The sequence below is a fragment of the Felis catus genome, chromosome C1 (assembly GCF_018350175.1).
Source record: "Felis catus isolate Fca126 chromosome C1, F.catus_Fca126_mat1.0, whole genome shotgun sequence".
Lineage (NCBI taxonomy): Eukaryota > Metazoa > Chordata > Mammalia > Carnivora > Felidae > Felis > Felis catus.
Genome location: NC_058375.1, coordinates 31,435,442 through 31,451,582, shown reverse-complemented (window position 1 = coordinate 31,451,582; position 16,141 = coordinate 31,435,442). Strand labels below are relative to the sequence as shown.

The window sequence follows — 16,141 nt, the reverse complement described above, 5'->3', positions numbered from 1 at the left end:
AGCCAAAGCTTTTTTTCCTTCTGTGCTTTTTTCTCATGTCTAATAAGACAAAACTTGTTTTTGAAGGCTTTTCCACAGTCCTTGTATTCATAAGAATTTTCTCCGGTATAACTTTTATTATAACTAAGCCAATGTGAATTAGGTTGCAGACTCTTTCCATTTGACTCACATTTATGTTGTGTTTGTCTTGAAGAAATAAATTTTATATTCAGATTACGATTTTGGACTCTCTTCATGGTCAGTGTTTTCTTGAAGGTGAACATATCTTGATTCAAAAAATTGTCTTTGCTTCCCTCCTGTCTCTCTAGTGCATCAGCAAGTAAGCAGATAACTTCTAAAAAGGTATAAAATTAAACATTCCCAGTTACTCTTTCCAATCTCATGTTAGGAAAAGAAAAATTTTAAAGTCTATAATATCAACAAGGATGCCTATTCTGACCACTTCTATTCAACATAGTCCTAAAGCCCTAGCTAGACCAATTAGGTAAGAAAAAGAAATAAAGGCACCCAAACTGGAAAGAGAGGCATAAAGTATCTCTATTCACAGATGACATGATCTTATATGTAGAAAACCCTAAAGAACACACACACACACACACACACACACACAAAAACCTATTTAGAACTCATACACAAATTTGGCAAAGTTGCAGGATGCAAAGTCAATATACAAAAATCAATTGTGTTTCCATACACTAAAACAAATAATCCAAAAAGGAAATTGAGAAAACAATTCTATAATAGCATCAGAAAGAATTAATTAGGAATAAACTTAACCAAGGAAGTGAAAGACTTCTATATGGACAACGACAAAATACTGCTGAAACTAAAGACAAGTAAACTGACTTCACAGACTAGAAGACTTAATATTGTTAAAAATGTCCATACTTCCCAAAGCGATCTACAGATTCAATACAATTCCAGGGGTATTTTTTGCAGAAATAGAAAAAAACAATTCTAGAATTCATATGGAACCACAAAGGACTCAAATCGTTAAAACATTCTTGAGAAAGAGAACAAAGCAGGAGACTTCATACTTCCTGATTGAAACCATATTTCAAAATTATAGTAATCAAAATAGTATAGTACTGGCATAAAGACAGGCACCTAGACCAATGGAACAGAAGAGAGAACCCAGAAACAAACGCATGCATATATGGTCTTCAACAAGGAAGCCAAGACTACACAATGGGGAAAGGATGGTCTCTTCAACAAAGAGTGCTAGGGAAACCAGATATCCACATGTAAAAGAGTGAAATTGGACCCTAATCTTACACCACACACAAAAATCAACTCAAAATGTATTAGAGACTTAAATGTGAGACCTGAAACTATAAAACTCCTAGAAGAAAACACAGGGGGAAAGCTTTGTCAGGTTGGTCTTGGCAAGAGTTGTTGAATGACTCCAAAAGCATTGGCAACAAAAGCAAACAGACAACTGGAACCACATCAAATCCAAAGGCTTCTGTGCAGCAAAGGAGACAACCAACAAAGTGAAAAGGCAACCTACAGAATGGGAGAAAAAAATGTTTAAAAAACACTTTCCAGGTAAGAGGTTAATATCTCAAATCTGTAAGGAACCCCCACAACTCAATAGCAAAAAATGGGCAAAGGACGTTAATAGACCTGTCTCCAAAGGAGACATACAAATAAATGGTCAACAAGTACATGAAAAGATGCTCAACATCATTAATCATCAGGGAAATGCAAGTCAAAACCACAATAAGAGAATACCTCACATCTGTTAGGATGTCTATTATAAACAACAACAACAACAACAGAAAATAACCAGTATTGGCACAAACACATGGAGATAATGGGACCTTGTGCACTGTTTGTGGGAATGTAAAATGGTACAACCACTGTGGGAAACACTATGGAGTTTCCTCAAAATACCAAAAAGGGAACCCACATATGATCCAGAAATCCCACTTCTGGACATTTATCAAAACAACTGAAAACAGGATTTCTAGAGATGTTTACACTCCCGTGTTCACTGCAGCATTGTTCACAATAGCCAAGAGTTAGAAACAATCTAATGTCAATTAGAAGGTAAAGGGATATGGGGCACCTGGGTGGCTCAGTAGGTTAAGCGGCTGACTTCGGCTCAGGTGATGATCTATCTCATAGTTTGTGGGTTCGAGCCCCACGTCAGGCTCTGTGCTGACAGCTCAGAGCCTGAAGCCTGCTTCACATTCTGTGTCTCGCTCTCTCTCTGTCCCTCCCTGTCTCGCTCTCTGTCTCTCTCTCTCAAAAATGAATAAACATTAAAAAAAAATTTGTTAAAGGTAAAGGGATAAAGAAAATGTAGTATCTACATACATACTATTTAAAAAAAGAAGGAAATTGTATCATAAGCTACAACATGGATGAACCCTGAGGGCATTAGGCCAAGTGAAATAAACCAGTCACAGAAGGATAAATACTGCAAGATTCCACTCATATGAGGAATTTAAAATAGTCAAACACGTAGATATAGAAGGTAGAACGGTGGTTGCCAGGGGCTGGGAGGGGTGGAGAGATGGGGAGTTGTCATTCAGGAGGTACAAAGTTTCAGTCACGCAAGATGAAAAGGCTCTAGAGATCTGCTGTTCAATGATGTGCGAACAGTTAACAAAATTGTACTGTACACGTAAAAATCTGTCCAGAGGGTAGATCTCATATTCTGTGTTTTTTTACCACACACACACAAATCTCTCTTGGAGTCTACTTCCCCATTCTGGACAGCAAAACAAAAGAAATTTGTATTTGCCCTGCCTCTGGGCTTTAAGAAAAAATTGCTGAAATGGGGTCTTGTGGAAAACAATAATGACAAATAGCTTTTTCTATTTATAAACAAGACTTTCCAACCTGTGGAAGACGGTGAAACGGGAACAAGGTAAAGTTATAATGACAAAGGATGTTAGAAAGCACTCTTAACAAGGACACAGAGTTTTGAGTTCTGAGAACAGAAGAGCCATGTCAGAGAAATGAAAGGGTAATCAGAGAAGCAAGACATAAAAGTATCATGGGGAAATGAGAAGATGTGGATTGGTTTGGAGAAGCTTAATAAGAGTCAAGGCCAACAACATCTGAAAACTAGATTATCCTGGGGGCCCCTGGGTGACTCAGTCGGTTAAGCGACTGACTTCAGCTCAGGTCATGATCTCGCAGTTCGTGAGTTTGAACCCTGTGTCTGGCTCTTATGCTGACAGCTCAGAGCGTGGAGCCTGTTTTGGATTCTGTGTCTCCCTCTTTGCCCCTCCCCCATGCTCTCTCTCTCTCTCTCTTTCTCTCTGTCAATAATAAATAAACATTAAATTAAAAGAAACAAGGTTATCCTGTTAGGATCTTCCTAATTTCCTTCACACAACTCTCTTTCTCCTTCCCCTGCACACAAGCACCAAATGACTATGAAACCATTAACTCCCTTTTATCCGTAAGCACACTCCTATATCCTCTCAAATCATCCAAATCACGGCTGAGGCCTCTGTGTATAAAACTGTCCAACTCCACTTCCAGCTAGGATTCAGCCCCCCAAAGCCTGCATATACCCAGGAACACAAGGAGGGGCCCAGAGGAACATTTGAGAGACCGGCCATAAATTTTTGTTTGCGTCTATCATCAGCTATTTCTACCACTTTTCATGACTTTGTCCTGAAAATTAACTGCTTTTTACAACCTCTTTCAATTTCCTAGATATAACACTCTCCAGAACCCTGCTTTGCCCATGACACCACATCCTTCAACTCAAAGTTTCCATTTTGGTTTCCACACTTAAGATTTCTATTAACTTTGGGGACCTGAAACACAAGGCTTCTAGTTTATAGCAACATCTGCCTTTATATATTTTGAGGTCAAGGTCAATTCTGATGGTTACCATGAAGTCAATGTAACCTTGTCCAATGTAACAAAATCACTGCCAAGCTCAAATCCCTACAAGGCTAAGTCCGCTGATAATAATAATGTTAGGGAAATGGGGAAAAGATGGTTCTTCACTATTTCTGAAATTTGATTCCCTTCCATCAAGACGGAGTATTATTAGTGCAACACTCTAGACTCTTACCTCATTCCTTGTTTCTGAAAACCACACAATCTGACTACACTGTAAGAGCCAGACACACAGAAAATATCTGCGATCACGTTTAGGAAGGAAGAAGAATGAGGATTTGGGGAATTAAGAGAACAAAGCAAGGGCCTACATAAAACAGGCAGCGTAGGAGCCCGGGCAGAGAGGAGAAGAGGGAGGTGGAAGCATAAACACATTCTCTGTTTATGCTTCATGTCAAAGGGGATCAAGAGTCTGTGACCACTGACATTCAGGGCCAAACTCCGTAATGCTTTAGAATGTCCACAAGTCCCACAGGAAGGGCACTATGAGTACATGCTCAGTTACAGTGAAGAGTTAGTCACCACCCACTGTCCTTACCCACTGCGGTGAGGTTTCTAAAGTTCTCCAGCATCACATCCCAATACAAGGTTCTCTGATCACAGTCCAGCAGCTGCCACTCTTCTGGGGTGAAGTCCACGGCCACATCCTGGAATGTCAGCGATCCCTGTAACGGCACATTCGTCTTTAACCTGTAGTGAGTACCGCTGGGGGAAGTGGAGGGGATTCAGAGCAATTGCTCTGATTATGTTCATTGTTCTCAGTCTGCAATAAGTTATACAGGGTAACTAAAAACTACTATGTACTAGACTCAGAATTAAAATTTGTGAGCGAACGGGGGCGCCTGGGTGGCGCAGTCGGTTAAGCGTCCGACTTCAGCCAGGTCACGATCTCGCGGTCCGTGAGTTCGAGCCCCGCGTCAGGCTCTGGGCTGATGGCTCAGAGCCTGGAGCCTGTTTCCGATTCTGTGTCTCCCTCTCTCTCTGCCCCTCGCCCGTTCATGCTCTGTCTCTCTCTGTCCCAAAAATAAATAAACGTTGAAAAAAAAAATTAAAAAAAAAAATTTGTGAGCGAACAAAATCATATTCAAATTGCCCCACTACATACACATATACACACATGTATATATACACACACACATATATATATATATACATTCATATATAATGGGGAGGTACAGAGGAAGAGAAGGAAAAAGAGAAAATATTAAGTTCACTGAGCATGGCCTTGGCCTCATGTATGTTTACATAAAAAGGACACCAAAAATGGTCATATGAAAACCCCTACCGCATTTATAACAAATCTCCTACATAATAAACACTTACCAAATTTTTTCTTTCATAGTACATGCGAGGCAAACCTTATCTATGGAATTGTTATGCCTTATTCTCTAGGACAAGGCCAATAATTCATTGATTGGCTACGTTTTTTCTGACTGACCAAGATTACTCACACATTTGCATTCAACATTACAGTGTGCAGACCCTATCACCTTCATATCAGCTTTCTAAGTGTGTGTTCAATTTAAATTTCTATCTATATTTTTCCTGTTTCTTATATACTTATACTTTCCCATTGCAGTATATGGATTCTGGTAAGTCACTGCAAATTCACTAGGAAACAAAGTGAAATTTGAATAAATAAATGGATGAACAGGCGGACAGATGGATAAGTGTCTTGCCTAGAAATTGGTCATTTTCTGATGCTCATGGGAAAGGACGCAGATCTATGAAAACAAGACTAGGGGGATTTCTCGGCTTTTCCAGCCTAGAAATAAGTACAGCACTCATATGCCTGCTAGAATAGGCTACTGATGAATGAAATGAACGACTATTCAAACAAGTAACACAAGTCCACATTCTGGAAGCACCAACTTGTCCACTTTTTAAAAAAAAAATTTTTAATGTTTATTTATTTTTGAGACAATGCGAGAGACAGAGAGCAAGCAGTGGAGGGGCAGACAGAGGGAGACACAGAATCCGAAGTGGGCTCCAGGCTCTGAGTTGTCAGCCCAGAGCCCGACGCGGGGCTCAAACTCACGAGCCGTGAGACCATGACCTGAGCCGGAGTCGGACGCTTAACTGACTGAGCCACTCAGGCGCCCCATCAACTTGTCCACTTTTAATTCTGCTATGATCATAGGAAAGTTGGACAAGGATGTGCTCTCTTGGGTAGATGTATACATTTCTTCCCATTGATATATTACAACTTATTGTTAATTTCTTATCTAAGGACTTCTTTTCACCCAGAAATTTATCCTAAAGAAATAAAAACGGACGGATACAAAGATTAAAGTTTGGGCTCTGGAGCCAGGCAGCCTGGGTTCAAATTCAGCTACTCCTCTTACTAGCGGTGTGACCCTGATAGAGTTACCTTAACCACTCTGTATCTCACTTCTCTTATCTGCAAAATGCTGGTAATAATAGTACACATCATAGGATTTTTATGACGATTAACTAACTTAATACATGTAAAGCATTAAGAACAATATATGGCACATGGTAAGCACTCAATAAAATTGTAATTATTTTTAAAAATAAAAAAGGCAAGGAGAGATAAAAAGTAATGTTTTCACATCATTCCTTACAATATGAAAACACTGACAACAGCTTAAATGTCCGTTAATATGGTGTTGATTTTTCTAAAAATGCTATAGGAAGATATTGTTATGGAAAGAAGTTCCATTTATATTTGTAGGTGAAAAAAGTACATTAAAGTACGTAATATGATCCTTCCCTGTGTTTTTTTTTTTTAAATATGCACCCAGAGACACACAATCTTGGCGGTCCTATATCAAAATGTAAATAATTATTATTTGTAAAGACAGCAGGATCATAACTTTTATACTTGTACTTTCTAAATTTTTTATGAAGCATTACTTTTTCAGATACACGTACATATATACACATACACATAAGAAATAGATATACATATACAATTTACAAATATACATATAAACTTTAAGCCAAGGTCTATAAGTCCCTACACCATTTTGGTTCCACCTCTTCTAATCTCATCTACTTTTAAAAAATTAATTAATTTTTTATTTTAGAAAGAGAGTGAGCAAGCCTGGGAGAGGGGCAGAGAGAGAATCTTAAGCAGGTTCCACACTCAGCATGGAGCCCGACGCAGGGCTCGATCCACAACCCTGGGATCATGACCTGAGCAGAAATCAAGAGTCAGATGCTCAACCAACCAAGCCATCCAGGTGCCCCTAATCTCTTTTACTTTAATCTTTCAATCACTGTCTGACAGCTCATCCTATCAGACTTTACGTTTTCTTGCTGTTCCTCCAAAATACCAAGGTTGATTACTCACGATCTCTGTACATTTCTTCTACTTGGACTGTTCTTTCCCTGGAAAAACTTGGATACTGCACAGCTCACTCTCTAAATTCTTAAATTATTATTTTTTTTAATGTTTTTAAAAAAATATTTTTAAGGTTTATTTATTTTTGAGACAGAGAGAGACAGAGCATGAACGGGGGAGGGTCAGAGAGAGGGAGATACAGAATCTGAAACAGGCTCCAGGCTCTGAGCTGTCAGCACAGAGCCTGACGTGGGGCTCAAACTCACGGACTGCGAGATCATGACCTGAGCCAAAGTTGGCCGCTTAACCGACTGAGCCACCCAGGCGCCCCAAATTATTTATTTTTTAATGTTTACTGTAGAGTTGTTGTTTTGAGAGACAGAGTATGAGTGGGGGAGGGGCAGAGAGAGAGGGCGACACAGAATCCGAAGCAGGCTCCAGGCTCTGAGCTGTTAGCACAGAGCTTGACGCAGGGCTCGAACTTGTGAACTGCAAGACCATGACCTGAGCCAAAGTCAGATGCTTGAACTGCAAGATCATGACCTGGGCCGAAGTCAGATGCTTAACCGACTGAGCCACTTAGGCGTCCCTCACTCTCTAAATTCTTTTAGGTCCCTGCCTACATGTCACTTAGCAGTGAAGCTTTTCTTGACCCCCTCATATAAAACAGCTTCTCTCACTGTCACCATCAGGTCATACACCCTTACTCCTTTTCCTCATACCACTTGCCACCAGGTGACAGGTTATTTGGTTTTTGCTTATCTCCTTCCACGAAAAGGGACTCTGTTTTGCTCAGTGTGGACTCTGTTTTGCTCACCAAGCAACAGAACGGTGTTTGGCTCACATCAGATACTTAGCAAATGTTTGCCGAATGCATTAATGGATGAACCGCTTTTAGTGCTGGTTCTCTCCTTGCTACGCATTTTCAAAAGAAACTTATTAAGCAACTTTGGCCCAAATGAACTGTGGGGCAGGAAAAAGTCAATGATCTGGGAATCAAAGACTGGACTGGCACCTGACTTAGCCACTAACAAGCTGTTCAGTTCCAGGCACTCAATCGCGATCTCCGGGCTAGTTTCATTCCTCCTTAAAATGAGGAAGAGAACTAGAAGTTGCCTAAAAAATCTTCTGGCGCTACCAGTCTGTGATTACTCCGTAAACTCTTTCTGCATTTAGGCAAGGGGACAGAGGGAACCAGTACACCAAAAGGCAAATGTAACAACTCCAACAGTTTGGAACCAGCCTTGAAAGAACCAATGGACCAATAGGAAATGAAAGGGATGCACTGGTGCTAATGTGTGTTTGTGAGAGCCCAGAGAGGGAGAGAGAAGGAGAGAAAGAAGGACAGGCAGGGGCAGGCAGATGGGGAAGGGAGGAGAGAAGGTGTTTAGGAAAGACACAATTTCTTCTGTAGCAGTTCTTGATTCTTCCTTCCCTTGATCATACCCTCAATTTCCTCCTGTGAGTTTCCTTCTCCTGTGGAGCCTGACCACATACACCCAACTCTCCATTTTTCTGTAATTCTCAGCTCTCTCCTCAAACACTTAGGACAACACCTCTGAAGGCACTCACTTGTAATGCCATGAGTCAAGCTCTACTCTCACCAGATAGGTGGAATGAAAGATGATTCCTGTCTCTCCTGAAATGGGATAAAAAGTCACAGGTCAGGAGAGTCTTCCCAGGATTAATCTCTTTCTTCTTTCCTTCTTCTAGAAAAGATGGGACTGGAGGACAGAGAAGCAACTGGAACCTTCACTCTGGGCCCCAAGACTGTAAACTCACAATCATCTGTGGCCCTAGGTTGGCCTTGTGTAGATTTTTTTTTCTTTTAACATTTTATTTATTTTTGAGACAGACAGAGACAGAGCATGAATGCGGGAGGGGCAGAGAGAGAGGGAGACACAGAATCGGAAGCAGGCTCCAGGCTCTGAGCCATCAGCCCAAAGCCCGACGCGGGGCTTGAACTCACGGATCGCGAGATCATGACCTGAGCTGAAGTCGGACGCTTAACCGACTGAGCCACCCAGGCGCCCCAGCCTTGTGTAGATTTTAACCAGGGCTGCTGGAAACTGAAACAGGCAGGTACATGCAAGAAGGACCCACAGGTTCAATTACAGTCTTCCTGCAGAGACACTAAGGGTTCTCTCAAAAACAAACAAACAAACAAACAAACAAACAAACAAAAAACAATGATCCCAGGTCGAAATTCACTTAACATTCACTCCTCTGAAAGGATACAAACTAACTTTATTGTTTCAGAGTACTATGCTGCAAAAAGGAATGAAATTTCAGGTAAAACTGCTCTGGGTTTGAACACCATCTCCTCCACTTACTACTAGCTGTGTGCTTTGAAGCAGGTAACTCCACATCTCTCTGTGAAATGATGAGGACACTTAACAACGCTGAGTAACCATGATAAATAAACGCACTTTGAAAAGTGTTTAACAGTGTTTGGCTTTCGATATGCTGGCTCTCGTCTCCGCCACCTTGAGGGGGTTCACTGCAGTTTGAGAGTCAAAAGGCTCCTAGAATAAGGTGAGGGGCAGTTCAACGCCCAGGCGTGGGCTCCCTACGCAGCGCACAGCACCTACAACACGGCGACGCAAACAGATCCGCCGCACCCCAGCCAGACCTGGGCTCCACCCCAGGGCCGCGGGAGCCTCGTCCTTCTCGGCTTTCTGAGTCACATGCTACCGTGCAGCGGGGTTACCTACAGTTTTTATTTCCTTTGCATGAACCAACACGCCGGTCTTTGCCCTTCAACTGTCCCTGCAGCCCTTCACGATCGCTAGCAGCTCAGCACCCAAGCACGCCGAGGAACACAGGCCACTTCCGGAGAGCCCTCCTGCGCGTGCGCGGGAATAACAACCCGCCGAGATTTCGCAGGGTCTTCCCGGCAAAGCCACCTGAGACTACATTTCCCACAAGGCTCGTGGAATTTATGTCGGCAAAGCCTTAGGGGTTTCCCCTTCATCTGGTGGAAATTTCTAGTTTGGTGGCACTTGAGCTTCATGGAGCGCTCTGGTTATATTGAAGAGAAACGTGTATGTATTTTGAGTTATTTGTATAGAGATGACATATGGAAAATATATAGCATATCGACATGGCAAATAGGAAACAGTAATTTATTGAAAGGAAAATGTATCATGGCCAAATGTGATTTCTTCTTTCATTTTCTTTTTAAAAACAAACTTATTTTAGCAACACAGGAATAACATAAATATGTTTTTATTTTAAATAATTTTTAAATATTAACTGTTTAATGTATTAGAGCCCTGCTAAAAAGGTTCTTTACTTCAGACAGCCTAATTATGAGTAAGTTTCAGTCTTTTTTATTACGGTCTTGCTGTAAAGTAACATTGGCAGGAGTCCAATTTCAAGTTTCACTCAGGGAAAAGACTTTATAAAAGGAAAAGAGAAGGATTACCTAATCATTTTTGGCTAGCTACAAAAAGGAGAGTGTATCTCTCAGGAATCAAGGTGGGGAGATGACTAGTTTCTAGACCAAGTCTTAATCAATGAAAGCCATTTTAAAATTTCTTATTAGGAATGATAGTTTCTCCCAGAATGATAATTTCCCCCATGAATTATAGCGTGCAAAACAAAAACAAAACCCTTTTGCCCAGAGTGGGTTTGAGACACTTTCTCTTTTACATGGTTTTTTGTTTGTTTTTTGTTTTTTGCAGATCTTTTTACCTCAATCCTCTGCCCCCGCCCTTTAAAATAAAATGTGTGGAGGCACCTGGGTGGCTCAGTCCGTTCAGCCTCCAACTTTGGCTCAGGTCATGATCTCACTGTTCATGAGGTTGAGCCCTGAGTGAGACTGCACACTGACATCACGGAGCCTGCTTGGGATTCTCCCTCTCCCTGTCTCTCTCTCTCTCTCTCTCTCTCTCTCTCTCTCTCTCTCTGTGCCCCTCCCCCATTCATACTCTCTCAAAAATAAATAAACATAAAATAAAATGTGTGTATACTATCAGGCCTTACTGTAAGCATATATGTAATATTCATTCAACAAAAACATGTTGATCAAGCTCATGTTATGTACCAGGCACTGATTTAGGTGTGTACTAATGAACAAAACAGATGAAAATACCAGCCCTCATGGAGCACTTGTTGTATTTTATTTGATACTAATAAATTTTTGATGAAAAACAGGATATTTCTCCTACAAATTACTTAATTACAAAGGAAAAAAAATGGTAATTTTGCAATGGAGAAACCTGGTAGATGCCACCTTAACCAAGTGATCAAAGTTAAAATTACCAGTAATGAAACAAGTCAACATTGTGCCTCCTGTCCTGAAATGTTGAGAATATCACTTATGTGATATACTTGCCGAAAATGCATTCCTTGAATCTAATTATGAGAAAACATCAGACCAACTAAACACGAGGGACATTCAACAAAATAACTGGCTTGTACTTTCCAAAAATAACAAAGTCATGAAAGATGTTGAAAGGATGAGGAATTATTTCAGATTAAGGGAATCTAAAGAAATGCAGTGGGAAAAGACCCTGAATAGCCAAAGTAATGTTGAAAAAGAAAATCAAAGTTGGAGGCATCACAATCCCGGACTTTAGCTTGTACTACAAAGCCGTAATCATCAAAACAGTATGGTATTGGCACAGAAACAGACACACAGACCAATCGAACAGAATAGAGAACCCAGAATTGGACCAAAAAATGTATGGCCAACTAATCCCTCATAGCAGGAAAGAGTATCCAATGGAAAAAAGACAGTCTCTTTAGCAAATGGCGCTGGGAAAACTGGACAGCAACATGCAAAAGAATGAAACTGGACCACTTTCTTATACCAAACACAAAAATAAACTCAAAATAGATGAAAGACCTAAATGTGAGACAGGAAACCATCAAAATCCTATAGGGGAAAACAGTCAACAACTTCTGACCTCAGCTGCAGCAACTTCTTACTCAACGCGTCTCCAGAGGAAAGGGAAATAAAAGCAAAAATGAACTATTGGGAATTCATCAAGATAAAAAGCTTCTGCACAGCAAGGGAAACAATGAAACTAAAAGGCAACCAACAGAATGGGAGACGATATTTGCAAATGACGTATTGGATAAAGGGTTATAATCCAAAATCTATAAAGAACTTATCAAACTCAACACCTGAGAAACAAATAATCCAATGAAGAAATGGGCAGGAGACATGAATAGACACTTTTCAAAAGAAGAACATCCAGATGGCTAACAGACACATGAAAAGACGTTCAACATCACTCATCATCAAGGAAATACAAATCAAAACCACATTGAGATACCACTGCACCGGTCAGAGTGGCTAAAATGAACAACTCAGGCAATAATAGATATTGGCAAGGATGTGGAGAAAGGGGAACCCTCTTGCACTGTTGGTGGGAATGCAAACTGGTGCAGCCACTCTGAAAAAGTGTGGAGGCTCCTCAAAAAATTAAAAATAGAACCACCCTATGACCCAGCAGTAACACTACTAGGAATACACTACTAGGAATGTATCCAAAGGATACAGGAGTGCTGATTCATAGCCCCAATGTTTATAGCAGGGCTATCAACAATAGCCAAAGTATGAAAAGAGCCCAGGTGTCCATCAACTGATGAATGGATCAAGATGATGTGGTATATATATATACAATGGAATACTACTTGGCAATGAAAAAAAAATGAAATCTTGACATTTGCAACAATGTGGATGGAACTGAAGGGTATTATGCTAAGTGAAATAAGTCAGTCAGAGAAAGATCTATGTTCTCACTAATACGTGGAATTTGATAAACTTAATAGAAGACCATGGGGGAAGGGAAAGAAAAAAAATAGTCTGAGAGAAAAAAAAACTGAGAGGGAGTCAAATCACAAGACTCTTAAATACAGAGAACAAACTGAGGGTTGACGGCGGGGCCGGGAGGGGAAAATGGTGATGACCATTGAGGAGGGCACTTGTTGGGATAAGGACTGAGTGTTATATATGTGATGAATCATGGGAATCTACTCCCGAAGCTAAGAGCACACTGTATACTCTGTGTGTTAGCTAACTTGACAATAAATTATATGTAAAAAAAACAAAAATAAAGTTATGCCACTAAAGAAATAAATACATAAATCCATATGCTCTTTGTGAGAGAGAGAGAAAGAAAGAAAGAAAGAAAGAAAGAAAGAAAGAAAGAAAGAAAAAGAAAAAAGGAAGAAAAGGAAAAAAGAAATGCAATGGTAATCCTGGTTTGGATCCTGGACTGGAAAAAAAAATTTTTTTGTTAAAAAGAACATTGTTGGTTTAAATACAATGTGGTATCTTGGATTGGATCGTAGAACAGAAAAAGGACATTTGTGGGGAAAGTAGTGAAATATGAATAAAGTGTAGAGTTTTTCTGCACTTTTCACTTTCCCTGATCTCTGTTGGATTTATTAAGTTCTCATTATTCCTCTCTTCAGATTTGTAAGTTACATATTCTATTTCTATGCTTTTCTACTCTTAATTTTTTACATCTTAGAAGGCCTAAATGTTCTTTTTTCTAGAACGTGAGGACTCCTAAACTCAGATTTCCCTTTCCATTTTTTGTTTTCTCATTACATTTTTCATATTTGATTCTTAAAAATTACCATATATAATCAGAAAAATGAACAGTTTCATTGGGGGGGGGGAATGCCAATACACCATCTATGTATAAATAAAAGAGAGAAAAGGCATTTTGAATTATCTTTTTATAGAGTAAAACAAACAAACAACAAACCCCCAGAAAATCTCAAGGTATGACAAACTGTAAAGAGGTGGTAAAAATCAAGGGATTTCTCACCTAAATTGTGCGTGGCTGTCTCAGCCACAGAGCACAAATAGACTAGGGAGTTCTGGGAATCCAAGATGTTTAGATGAGTCCAAGCATAGTTCTGTTTTTCTTCTTACCAAAATTTTGTACAGCCTGACAATGAGGTCAGTGGCAAAAGCTGTCTAGGAGGCAGTTTATATCTGTCCAGTACTGGAAATACTTTTTTCTACTAGTGCATTCCTACTTCCACTTACAGAAGGGAGCAAAATAGTTTATGAACCCCAGATTACATGCTCCCTGATATATTACAATTAAAACTCCCTTGTTTTATTCCCTTATCCCCAGAGCAGATCACCGCACACTTGCCACGTTGACCCACACAGCTGCTCTTTCAAGGGGCCTCACATCATGCTGGCAACAGTAGAGCCCCCAGCCGCCTCTCTTCCTACTACTAGCTTTAAGTAGTTTGGAGTTTCTCAGATGAGAGATATGGGCTTGGGAAAGGGAGACAGGATGGGAATGGTAAAACTAAGTAGGACAAAATGAGGATCTCATGGAGGAAGTGAGAAAAACGTTGAGCTGAAAAAAAGGCAAGTCCTGTGACTATAAATACCTAAAGAATTTCCTGCATGGCTATCAAACTGATTCTGAAAGACAATTCCAAAAGAAAGGGGTTCCAGAAATTTCTGGAACTACGAGAGTAAAACCAGCCTGTAGCCTCCTGAAACCCTTGGGGAGTATGAAAGAAAGAAGATATTCGGGGCATCTGGGTGGCTCAGTCGGTTGAGGGTCCGACTTCAGCTCAGGTCATGATCTCGCGGTTCGGGAGTTTGAGCCCGGCATCGGGCTCTGTGCTGACAGTTCGGAGCCTGGAGCCTGCTTTGGACTGTGTCTCCGTCTCTGTCTGCCCCTCCCCCACTTGTGCTTTCTCGAAAATAAAAATTAAAAAAAGAAAGAAGATATTCAAGTTCACTTGTTAAAGATGGCCAGACAGGACCATTGCAATAGGTATAAGGACCACTGTATTGAGATTTCAATTGGGTAGAGAGATTGGTCTTAACTCTGAATACAGCATGGGCAAGTGGGAATTTATAGCAAAGGAGCAAGGTGGGAATCAATGGGTGGAAAATCAGAGGTAAGGAAGATTCTGGCTAAATTGACCTAACAAACGCGACTGTTGCTGAAGACAGGCCACGGTGATGGATGGTAGAGGATGAGGAATCTGATCCAATACTAAGGGTAGGGAGTTCTGGTTAAACTGACTCCATGAGATTCTTGCTAAAACCATTTTACAAGGAAGTGAACAGAAGAGAAGGCCTAGGAGAAGGTGCAGGTGACTGATAAAAGTTTGGTCAAGTGAAGAATTTTTGTCAGTAGACAAGATTTAACTAAGTTCCATAAGTTCTTGGGTGCTTGTTCAAAAAAGCACTATCTCTCACAATCATTACTCAATGTTACTCTTCAAAAAATGGCTAATGAAAGAAAAACAATGCAACAGTTATAACTCAGCTTAAAGTTGAAAAGGCTTGATTTCCAAATTTAGGTTCAGGTTGTTTTGTCACTACTCAGGAAAAGGCATAAAGGTTTTTTGACATTATCAAGGAATACTGTGGACAGCAATTAAAAACTCCAGCTTAAATAATGGGTGGTTCATCCTTTTAAGGGACTATGCATAACTTACATAATATCACATTCCAAAGTGAAGTTGCTAAGGAGGGACACGCTCTTTGCAACTTAACGCCGCCTATGCTGTCACAAGGACAACTCCAGGCACCCCTAAGAGCTAAGCCTGTCTCAATTTCTTACAAGAAAACAAAGACACAAAAACTCACTCCCCCAAAGTTGCAAAGTATCAGGACACCCTAGTCTATTAAAATCAAATACAGGGGGCGCCTGGGTGGCGCAGTCGGTTAAGCGTCCGACTTCAGCCAGGTCACGATCTCGCGGTCCGGGAGTTCGAGCCCCGCGTCAGGCCCTGGGCTGATGGCTCAGAGCCTGGAGCCTGTTTCCGATTCTGTGTCTCCCTCTCTCTCTGCCCCTCCCCCATTCATGCTCTGTCTCTCTCTGTCCCAAAAAATAAATAAACGTTGAAAAAAAAAAAAATTTAAAAAAAAAAAAATCAAATACAGATGGTACCTCAGTTAAACATTACTTGAGCTGTGCTTACACCTTATGTAGATACACCAGTGAAAAAGAACAGGAA

The 16,141-nt window shown here is 40.5% G+C and overlaps 1 long non-coding RNA gene across 1 annotated transcript; it reads right to left on the bottom strand.

Annotated features, from left to right (window-relative positions):
- Positions 1-122: 122 nt before the first annotated feature.
- On the bottom strand, positions 123-10,029 carry LOC123379577. Its single transcript, XR_006584205.1, has 3 exons — positions 9,892-10,029; positions 4,409-4,535; positions 123-334 (listed from the first exon to the last, which is right to left on the bottom strand). It is a non-coding gene; the product is annotated as an uncharacterized LOC123379577 (long non-coding RNA).
- Between the last annotated feature and the right edge of the window lie 6,112 nt (positions 10,030-16,141).